An 11,402-nucleotide genomic window follows, 5' to 3' on the forward strand; every position below is an offset into this window, starting at 1 on the left:
CCGTCAGTTCTCCCTGCGCATCCAGCTGGACATCCAGCATCTGCCACCTAATGGATGACTCCAGAGGCTAGTCATCTGCCTCGGGCTCAGCATGGTCCTGGTCTCCAGCTGTGCTCCCACTTTCGGCTGCGTGAGGCCTCTCTGCCTCTGCCAGCTCCTCACGCAAGTGTGATGTGCCCTCTCCAGTGTGCATTATCCATGGAGCTGAATATCTAATGCCCACCAACACGTGAATATTTGCACTGGTACCTAGTTCAGAGAGACTGTGTGACCCTGGTGCAGGTGTGATGTTTTGCTGGGAGCTCGATGGGGGACCTTCAGGGTCACCGGCAGCTCCTGCGGATAGCGCATCTGTGGGTAGAAGGCAAAAGGTCAGTACAATCAATCATCAAAGTCACTATGCATGCTAAACAGTTCAGTTTCTGATGAGAGGAGCCTGTTATGTTTCCAGCACCCACCACACACGCGCCTTGCCCTCTTACCTCATCAATGACCGGAGGAGCGAGCTGGCCAGTGTCATTCAAGATCCAGTACGCCACTTTTATGCTTAGTGAGGAAGCACAGATTTGGCACTCCTACACCCATTCTGCAGCGCTCCATGACATTATGACTCCTCTTCTCCTGACAGGGAAAAATAGCCTTATTATTGCTCAGTCTTCCTGAAGGTCCTTTCCTGGTTCCCAAAGACATTCCCAAGGCCGTATCACTGTGGCACATCTCACCCTGCAATGCACTGAGGGCAGCAGTGCTGACACCCTAGCCTTGGCAGGGCAGGTGTAAGTGCCAGTTGGCAAACATACTCTTAGACCCCTGAATGCTCCGAGAAACTGGCACCCGGCTAACATTCTCCGCACATGCCCATTTCCTTTCTGTACTTACCCTTGCTGACTGCAGCAGACCATTGAATCTTTTTCGGCACTGAATCCACGTGCGGCGCACCATGTTGTGCCCACTGGCCTGGGCGGCAATCTCTGTGCAGGCCTTCTTGGTCAGATGGGGCAGTCTTCTCTTGCCGTCCCTGAGCATTAAGATATGCCACCTGGCACAGACCTCCTCGACGAGCACCCCCAGGCACTCATCTGAGAAACGGTGAGGTAGAGTGCCCGCCCAACTTGCCCTCCTGCCTGCCATGACCTCCAGGTACTGAGGCCATGACTGCACACAAGGACACATCTTGAACAGCTTCCAGACAGCTCCCTCAGCCTCCCCCTCAACTCCTGGCAGCCTTCAGGGAGACGCCTCTTCCATTTTTGAACACACCGCCGGTTCCCAGTTGGATCCCGCACCTAACATGTTCCCACCCCCATGCACGGAAAAAGCATCCGGAGGTCGCTTTTCACGCTGGGTGGGCCTTAACTGGCATAAGATCGCATTCACAGTGCGATCTCAGCCAGGAGCAGGTTTTACATCCGACTGTGCTGGATGCACCCTGGTGCACTCTGAGAGTCAAATTCAGGCCTATGGTATTTCAGTGGAAACCCGCAAGCAGATCTATAGAAGGTCCAGAGTGGGATGATACTTCAGAGAAAAGATTAAAAAAAAACAGATTATTGCTGAAATTCCATTTGAGGTCATTCACAAACTAAATTATTTGAAAATGTGGGGATAGATCAAGCTGACATTACCATGTTTGAACACCACATGCCCTATTTTATATCCTTGTACTTTCTTCTTCCTTTCACAGGATGTTGGCATCGCCTTCTAGGCCAGAATTTGTTGCCCATCCATAATTGCCCTTGAATTTTAAAATGTTCATTAAAAGAACAGGGACCCAGGTCTCTTCCCTTCCTCTACCTATGTTTTCACTGCATTTGTTATGTGATGATTACCACCACAAGAAGGCAATATTGCCAAAAAAAACTCTTAAAAAGCTAACAGAAATACCTGGAAAAATTCAGCAGGTCTGGCTTAAAAAGCCAGTTGCGGCAAGATTCTGCAGGCTTGTGTTCTTTAGCCAATGATTTATTCCATACTTCTAAAGTACTGCCAATGAAACAAGATAATAGTGTGAAGATTATTTGTATATTTATGTATGTTGTGGAACTAGCAAAAGCATAAACTGGAACTGTCTATTTTAGTCAATAATAATTACCATGTAACCCTTCTAAGATAATAGGAAACAACCACAACTCTTGTCATACCCTCAGGATGTCCCAAAGAATTTCAAGGCCACTGCTGTAATGCACAGCGGCATGGCATAAATTAACCCTCAACCACATCCCACAAATAGTCATGAGATAAGTGACCAGGTAATCTTTTTTTCAGCGATATGTATTGGCCAAGCTGCTGGGAGAACTCATTAAATGGTATCACAGGATATTTACGATCTGAGAGGGGGAGTGGGAACCTGGGATAATGTCTGATTGGAAAAATTGCACATCTGAGAGTGCAGCATTCCATCAGTAGTTCACTGGAGCATCAGCCAATTGTGTCCTTGAGTTTCTGGAGCAAGGCTACAATCTTTTAACTCAGTTATAAGATAGTGCCACCACTGAGCAAAAGCTGACTCCTTGGACAGAGACGTAATCTATAAGATAATGTTTTAAACTGCATGCACTTCCAGTTTGGTTTTTTTTACATTTTCTTCCTCTAAAACCATAATTTTGCTGTCACACTTTACTTTCCATGCTTTGATTGGCTCAAAAAAACTTAACCTGGATAGAACTGGAAAGAAAGAGAACAGACAAATCAAAAGTGGCTAGACAAAGATCAAAGAGAAGCTATGAAAGAGTTATGAAAACAATAATGATCCAAGAGAACAGAAGAAAGGAAAATGTGAACCAATTGTTTCATTCAAAGCATACTAAAATAAAATTGCCTTTCCTCAGTAAATAAAATTTTAATTGTTTAAAGTTAGACTTTAGTATACCTAATTTAACTGCTTGATGTATTTAAGATCATAAGACATAGGAGCAGAAGCAGGCCATTTGGCCCATCGAGTCAGCTCCACCACACCACATGAGACCATGGCTGATGTGATAATCCTCAACTCCACTTTCCTGCCTTTTCCCCATTACCCTTGATTCCTTACTGATTAAAAATCTGTCTATCTCAGCCTTGAATATGCTTAACGGCCCAACCTCTACAGCCATCTGCGGTAAAGAATTCCACAGATTCACTACCCTCTGAGAGAAGAAATTCCTCCTCATTTCTGTTTTAAATGGGCACCCCTTTAGTCTGAGATTATGCCCTCTGGCCCCAGACTCTCCCACAAGGGGAAACAACCTCTCAGCATCTACCCTGTCAAGCCCCCTAAGAATCTTATATTTTTCAATAAGGTCACCTCTCATTCTTCTAAACTCCAATGAGTACAGGCTCAACATAGTCAACCTCTCTTCATAAGAAAATCCCTCCATACCCTGGATCAACCTAATAAACCTTCTCTGGACTGCCTCCAATGCCAGTATACCTTTTCTTAGATAAGGGGGCCAAAACTGTTCACATTATTCTAGGTGTGGTCTAAATAGTGCCTTGAATAGTTTTAGCAAGAATCCCTATCTTATGCTCCATTCTAGCTTTTTGGGATTCATGCACGAGGACCCCAACTCCCTCTGTGCTGCAGCTTTCTGCAGTCTTTCTCCATTTAAATAATATTCAGCTCCTCTATTCTTCCTGCCAAAGTGCATAACGTCATATTTTCCCACATTTTTTCCATCTGCCGAGCTTTTGCCCAAGCACTTAACCTGTCTATATCCCTCTGTAGACTCTTTGTGTCATCCTCACCCACTTCCCTTCCCACCTATTTTTGTGTCATTCGCAAACGTAGCAATAGTACATTCACTTCCCTCATCTAAGTCATTAATATATATAGTAAGTAATTGTGGCCCCAGCGCTGATCCCTGTGGCACTCCACTAGTTACAGGGTGCTATCCTGAAAATGCCCCCCTTATCCCAACTACCTGTCTTCTATTAGTCAGCCAATCCTCTATCCATGGGTTCTTATCTTATTAAGTAGCCTTATGTGTGGTACCTTATCAAACACCTTTTGGAAATCCAAATATATTATATCTACTGGTTCCTCTTTATCTATCCTGCTTGTTACCTCCTCAAACAATTCTAATAAATTTGTCAGGCATGATTTCCCCTTCAGGAAGCCATGCTGACTTTGCTCGATTATATTCCTCTGCTGTTATATAATAGACTCTAAGTCTAACAATTTCCCAATGACAGATGTTAAGCTAACCGGCCTATAGTTACCTCTTCTTTGTTTCCCTTCCTTTTTGAATAAGGGCATTACATTGTCAGTTTTCCAATCTTCTGGGACTTCTTCAGAATCTGAGGATTCTTGGGAGATTACTACCAATGCATCTACTATTTGTGTAACCACTTCCCTTAATACCATAGGTGCAACCCATCAGATCCAGGGGACTTATCGGCCTTTAGCCCCATTAGTTTCCCTCATACTTTTTCTCTTGTGATAGTTGTCGTATGTATTTCCTCCCCCACATTTTTGGCCCTTGATTATTTAGTATTTTTGGAATGCTAATAGCGTCTTCTACCATGGACACTGATGTAAAGTGTTTATTCAACTCCTTTGCCATTTCCTATTTCTGTATTATTATTTCCCAAACCTCGTTTTCTAAGGGGCCTATGTTCACTTTGGCCTCTCTCTTCCTTTTTATGTACTTAAAGAAGTTCTTACTGTCCATTTTTATATTACTTGCTAGTCTACCTTCAAAGTTTATTTTCTCCATCTATTTTTTCATTGATCTTTTGCTGGTTTTTCATACTTTCCTAATCCTTTGGCGTACCATTAATCTTTGCCACATTATATGTTTTTTCTTTCAATTTGATACTATCCTTAACTTCCTTGGTTAACCATGGTTGGTTTATCCCCTTCCTTGAATCCTTCTTGCTCACTGGGATATACCTTTGTTATGAGTCATGAACTATTTTCTTAAACGTCTGCCATCGTTCATCAACCGTCTTTTCTGCTAAACTCCTTTCCCAGTCCAATCCAGCCAACTCTGCCCTCATTCCATTGTAATTACTTTTATTTAAGTTTAGCACAATTGTTTCTGACCCAAGTTTCTCACTCTCAAACTGAATGCTAAATTCTACCATGTTATGGTCACTATTTCGTGGGGGATATTTTACTCTGAGATCATTTATTAAACCTGCCTCATTACACATTACCAGATCCAAAATAGCCTGATCCCTGGTTGGATCCACAACATATTGTTCTAGGAAACTGTCCTGAATACATTCTATTAATTCTTGCTCAGGGCTATCTCTGCCAATTTGATTTTCTCAATCTACATGGAAATTAAAGTCACTCATGATTAATGCACTGTCTTCATTACATACCCTTATTATCTGAATTGAGCATTCAGTTTGAGAGTGAGAAACTTGAGTCAGAAACAATTGTGCTAAACTTAAATAAAAGTAATTATTATCTCCTGATTTATTCTCTGTCCTATACTATAGTTACTGTTAGGGGGTCTGTAGACTACTCCCAACAGTGTCTTCTTCCCCTTGTTATTTCTTACCACCGCCCACATGGATTCTACATCTTCCAATCCAGGATCATAATTTTGCCTTTTTATCATTTTTTTCCCCCTTTGACACTATTTGTTGCTTTTTTAATGTTTGTACACTTAAATGTTTGTACACCTGCAATCCTTTTGCTTTGTAAGCGTACATATCCGGTCTCCAGAACACTCCCCCTCCTCTACTTAGTTTGAAGCCCTCTCTACAGCCCTAGTTATTCAATTCACTAGGACACTGGTCCCAGCATGTTTCAAGTGAAAAAAAAAACAAAAACAGAATTACCTGGAAAAACTCAGCAGGTCTGGCATCATCGGCGGAGAAGAAAAGAGTTGACGTTTCGAGTCCTCATGACCCTTCGACAGAACTTGAGTTTGAGTCTTGGACTCAAACTCAAGTTCTGTTGAAGGGTCATGAGGACTCGAAACGTCAACTCTTTTCTTCTCCGCCGATGCTGCCAGACCTGCTGAGTTTTTCCAGGTAATTCTGTTTTTGTTTTGGATTTCCAGCATCCGCAGTTTTTTTGTTTTTATCTCTATGTTTCAAGTGAAGCCTGTCCCACTGGAACATCTCCCTTCTATCCCAGTACTGGTGCCAGTGCCCCATGAAATGAAACCCATTCCTCCCACACCAACCTTTGAGCCATGCATTTAAGTCCTTGGGCAGAATTTTCCATTGGGGAGCTCATTGTGATACATCAGCAATTCATTAAAAGATTCACTTCACTTGGTAGAGCAGCGCTAACCTCACCATCAGCACAGGACCAATCCAGATTGTTCCCAGCCAGCTGGATGGCTCTGTTTTCAAAGTCCGTGAGGACCTTGATTTCAGGCATTCCTCCACCAGCCTGCAACATCTCCCTCTTGTTGTGTGCTAGCTTGTCCTGCATGGAAAGAAATGGAGAAAGTGTAAGCAGGATGCCTGCCAGGCCAGATGATAAGTATGCCTGTCCTGTGCAGGTGCTGAGTGGATCTATGGATGGGCTGAGGGCAATGAAGGTATGTCTGAGATAGTGAATGGTGATGTCCCTTGCACTGGCAGTGAGTGAGGGCCCTGTGGATAGGTGATGGGTTTCAGAGTATGTGCGTTGAGAGTGATGAAAAGAGTGACTTTCCCTGGCAGGAGGAGATCATTCATCCTTTTGCGGCACCGTGTGGCTGTCCTCCTCTGAAAGGTGTTGGCACTGACCATCACTGCCACCGCCTCCCATGCTGGATTGGTCACGTTGCAGCCCCTCCTGTGGCCAGAGCAGGGTTAGAGCACATCCTGGCAGACCTCCACAGCATCCAGCAGTCACTCGAGGGACCCATCATTAAACCAGGGGCTGCGGTCCTTTTTCCTTTCCTGGCCATGTCTCCCGGGCAGCGGTAATGAGCTGGTGGCGATGAGCAGTGTGCTGTTGGCTGCCTTTTAAAGATGGTGGCTGGCGTGATGCAACAGCGGGGTGATGGCAGGAGGGCAAATGAGAGCCCGCCCACCATGGAAATGGTGTATTTCGCAGGAATTCATAAATAATGAGGCGGGTTTGGGACAATACAGTGTGAAAACCTGCCATCCCAGCTGGCAGGTAAAACATCGTTACAGCAGTTTCCAATCCAAAAATTGTAACCCTTACATTCCCAAATACATTTGGCCCTTCCAGTTATCAACTTACTGGGCAGAAATTTTAGGATGGCAGGGTTTCCCGCCACCAATTGAATCAGCAGGGAACATATCCCCACCACTGTGTCTCCTGCCAATGCAATATGACCATGCAAGATGGCCACCATTACCTGACTGTGCATGCGCACTGCTCCACACATGCGCAGAAATCCAATGATGTCACTGCTGGAGCCCACAGCCTGGAACTCAGAGTGGCAGAAGGGGGAAGATTGAGGAGAGACAATGTAGTTCTAACGCTCACAGCAAGCTACAATCCACATTACTGGGATAGTGAGACAGAGCTTAGAAACACTGACCAACATGACTGCAGTGAAGAATCTGCAAGGAAAAGATTTTGTGGCACTTTTCCATCTGCAAATCCTCAAAACCCTTTGTAAAAGAAGTTTCCAAGATCCATCACTGTCAGTCCAGGATTGAAATTCACAACATTCTCTCCTCCTGTTGACAGGAACAGTGATGACTGCAATGACCCCTGCTAAATGTTGCCCCCGAAAAAGATGGCGGCCACGCATGCTGCACATTGCCCCCTATAATGATGGTGGTCACGAATCTGGGTCCACCATCAGCACAAAACAACATTGGAAGGAAACGCAGCCTATCCCTGCCAATGTCAGGAATCCCACAACCACTTAATACATTGATTGGCCAAAAACTTAGGAGCCTCAGCAGTGCCACAAGGAGCGGTGGTCATTGCTGAGGAGGACAAGGGCCCTGGAATCTACTGAAGTTAGGCTGAGATAATTGAAAAAGCACAACAATTATATTGATGGAGGCAACACCCCTCAGAGATGACCAATTTCCCTGCCTGCGGCACCCCCTTTAAGTAAAAAAACCCTCCCCAAACTGCCACTGGGAGGCCATCTACATTCAGCTGGCAGCCTCCCCACCTGCTCAGGGTTGATCTGCTGTCAGCAAAATGCCTAAGGCCTGGTAAAATGTCTCTCAATAAGGCATTTGAATATTTAAATTTTCCTCCAAGTGGCGGGAAGTCTGTCTGAAGCCAGTCCTGCTGTCGATAAAATTCCCCAATGGTGGGACATGATCGGGTTTCCTGGCCCCTGCCATGACCCTACTTCACATGGACCAGCAAAATTCACCCAACTGATTCCCGAGTGAATATATTTATACATATTATAATGAGGGCCAGCGGTGCTGCAACTTTCAAGTTCCAGTTTCCTGCTTTTACAGCCACAAAGAACTCAGAGTGTCGTAGACTGAGAATTAGGAGGCACAGATGTTGCTAACAGAAGCTGAAATATATGAAGGCGAGAGCCAGTTGAGGCTGAAGAGTGTCGAGGTTGCCTGGTGATTTCTGCAATTGGGAATTACTTTTAGATGTGATTTTGTTTTCCCATTCTGCCTACACAGACCTGGATTGCTTCTCACTGTTTCGAACGCTACACACCACTAGGGAAGTTTTGCCCTCCCCCACAAACACCATGAGGGCTTTGCAGGATTCTATGGTGTTATGTTTTGTGGTTCCCACCCAGAGCAAAATAATCACACTTTTATACATAAATGCTGGTGCTTTCTTCGAATGTATCTTACAGATCACACCATGTGCTGCAGACTAATACATTGGGGGGAATCGTCTCAGATTTGCACTATGTACGGTAGCAGGCAGGTAAAACGAGGTTTTACCCACCAGCCGTGATGGCGGGTTTTCACGCCGTATCATCCCAAACCCGACACATTAGTTAAGCATTCCCGGGAAAGGTTCCATTTCCATGACGGGCGGGCTCTTATTCGTCCACTCACCATACCTCGCCTCTTCATCATGCCAGGCATCATACTGAAAAGTCCAGACACAAGCAAACACCTGAGTGCTTCCAGCCCAGGACTACTGCAGGAAAGATGTCCAAAAAGCAAAAAGACAGCAGTCCCCAGGTTTAGTGATGCATCACTGGAACACCCTTTGGATGCCGTGGAGGCCCACTGTGATGTCCTCTACCCCTGCTCTGGCTGCAGGAGGGGCAGTGGCATGACCAACCAGGCTTGGGAGGCAATGGCAGTAGTGATCAGTGCCAATGCTGCACAGAAGTGGCTGGCCATCTAAAGCAGGTAAAGTGATGAATGATCTCATTTTTCCATGTGACTATTAATTCTATCCCGAGTAATTGTTTCTACAGGTTTCCTCACCACCGAAGTTAAACTAACTGGTCTATAATAGCAGGGCAGATCTTTACAACCTTTTTTGAACAAGGACCTCATGTTTGCAATTCTCCAGTCCTCTGACACCATCTCCGAATGCAGGGAACATTGAAAGATTGCCAGTGTCTCTGCAATTTCCACTCTCATTTCCTTCACTTCACTTTTGGTGCTGTCTATGAAGCCTGGTGTTGATGACTGCAAGTGCTTACCGAAGCAAGATAGGCAAACAAATCTTGAAGTCCCAAGCGAAGTGCAGCTTGCCAGGTGCAAGTCAGTTATGTGCTGTAGTGAAACACGTTGGCATGTTTTCCTGCCAAAATGGGCAGACAATCCAGCGGGTGGGGATGATTCCGGCAGGCTGACCTAATAACGATATGCAGATGTATTACAATGAGGTTCCTGACATATAGTGGGAAATGTTGATCACAAACTGGTTTCACACTGTCATGAAACCAATTGCATCATATTGTCCACTCGTGCCATCGAACTCGCCAAATGCCAGCGGGCACAGAAAATCCCAGCCATTGTTTTAGTGCCTTATTGTCCCCTTCCCACCTTATAAATATGCAGTTATGGAAAATATGCTAGATTGCTGGCAGCCAGTCTCCAATTGGCCCGACACGCCGTTACCTCACCATTGCCTCACACCGGACGCCATGTCTAAACTGCAGTCACGTGCACAGTTCTCAATGTTTGCAGCCCAGGACAGCTCCGGTCCCCAAAAGCCAAGAAGAGTGCAGACACTGTGACACATCCTTGAGGCCCGCCGCGATGTTCTCTACCCTTGCTCTGGCTACAGGAGGCCCATCAGTCTCAACACTCCAGCTTGGGAGGCAGTGGCAGAGGTGCTCAGTACCAATGCTGCACACAAGAGGTCGGCCATCCAGTGCAGAAACCAATGAATGATCTCATCCATGCCACCAGTGTAAGTCAACCATCCCATCAAACTCAACTCACCCACTCACAAACCCATCACACATTCACTGGGATCTCACTGCCAGCTCAAGAGACATCACCACTTACTCTGGGATCATCCTCATGACTTCAATGTCCATCACCAAGAGTGGCTCAGTAGCACCACTACTGACTGAGCTGGCCAAGTCCTAAATGACATAGCTGCTAGACTTGACATCATCCTCACCAACCTGCCTGCCGCAGATGTATCTGTCCATGACAGTATAGGTAGGAATGACCACCGCACAGTCATTGTGGAGACCAAGTCCCACCTTCACATTGAGGATAACCCTGCATTGTGTTGTATGGCACTACCACCATGCTAAATGAGATAGATTTCAAACAGACCTAGCAACTCAAAACTGGGTATCCATGAGGCGTTGTAGGCAATCAGCAGCAGCAGAATTGTACTCGAACACAATCTGTAACTTTATGGCCCGGCATATTCCCTATTCTACCATTACCATCAAGCCAGTGGGTCAACTCTGGTTCAATGAAGAGTGCAGGAGAGCATGCCAGGAGCAGCACCAGGCATACCTAAAAATGAGGTGTCAACCTGGTGAAGCTACAACACAGGACTACTTGCGTGCCAAACAGCATAAGCAGCAAGTGATAGACAGGGCTAAGCAATCCCACAAGCAACGGATCAGATCTAAGCTCTGCAGTCCTGCCACATCCAGTTGTGCATGGTGGCAGACAATTAAACAACTCACTAGAGGAAGAGGCTCCACAAATATCCCCATCCTCAATAATGGAGGGGCCCAGCACATCAGCGCAGAAGATAAGGCTGAAGCATTCGCAACAATCTTCAGGCAGCAGTGCCGAGTGGATGATACATCTTGGCCTCCTCCAGAGGGTCCCAGCATCATAGATGCCAGTCTTCAGTCAATTCGATTCACTCCACGTGATATCAAGAAACAGCTGAAGGCACTGGATACTACAAAGGCTATGGGCCCTGACAATATTCCGGCAATAGTAATGAAGACTTGTCCTCCAGAACTTGCCGTGCCCCTAGCCAAGCTGTTCAAGTACAGCTACAACACTAGCATCTACCCAGCTATGTGGAAATTTGCCCAGGTATGTCCTGTACACAATAAGCAGGTCAAATCTAACCCAGCCAATTACTGCCTCATCAGTCTACTCTCGAT

Source organism: Carcharodon carcharias, chromosome 3 (assembly GCF_017639515.1).
Source record: "Carcharodon carcharias isolate sCarCar2 chromosome 3, sCarCar2.pri, whole genome shotgun sequence".
Classification (NCBI taxonomy): domain Eukaryota; kingdom Metazoa; phylum Chordata; class Chondrichthyes; order Lamniformes; family Lamnidae; genus Carcharodon; species Carcharodon carcharias.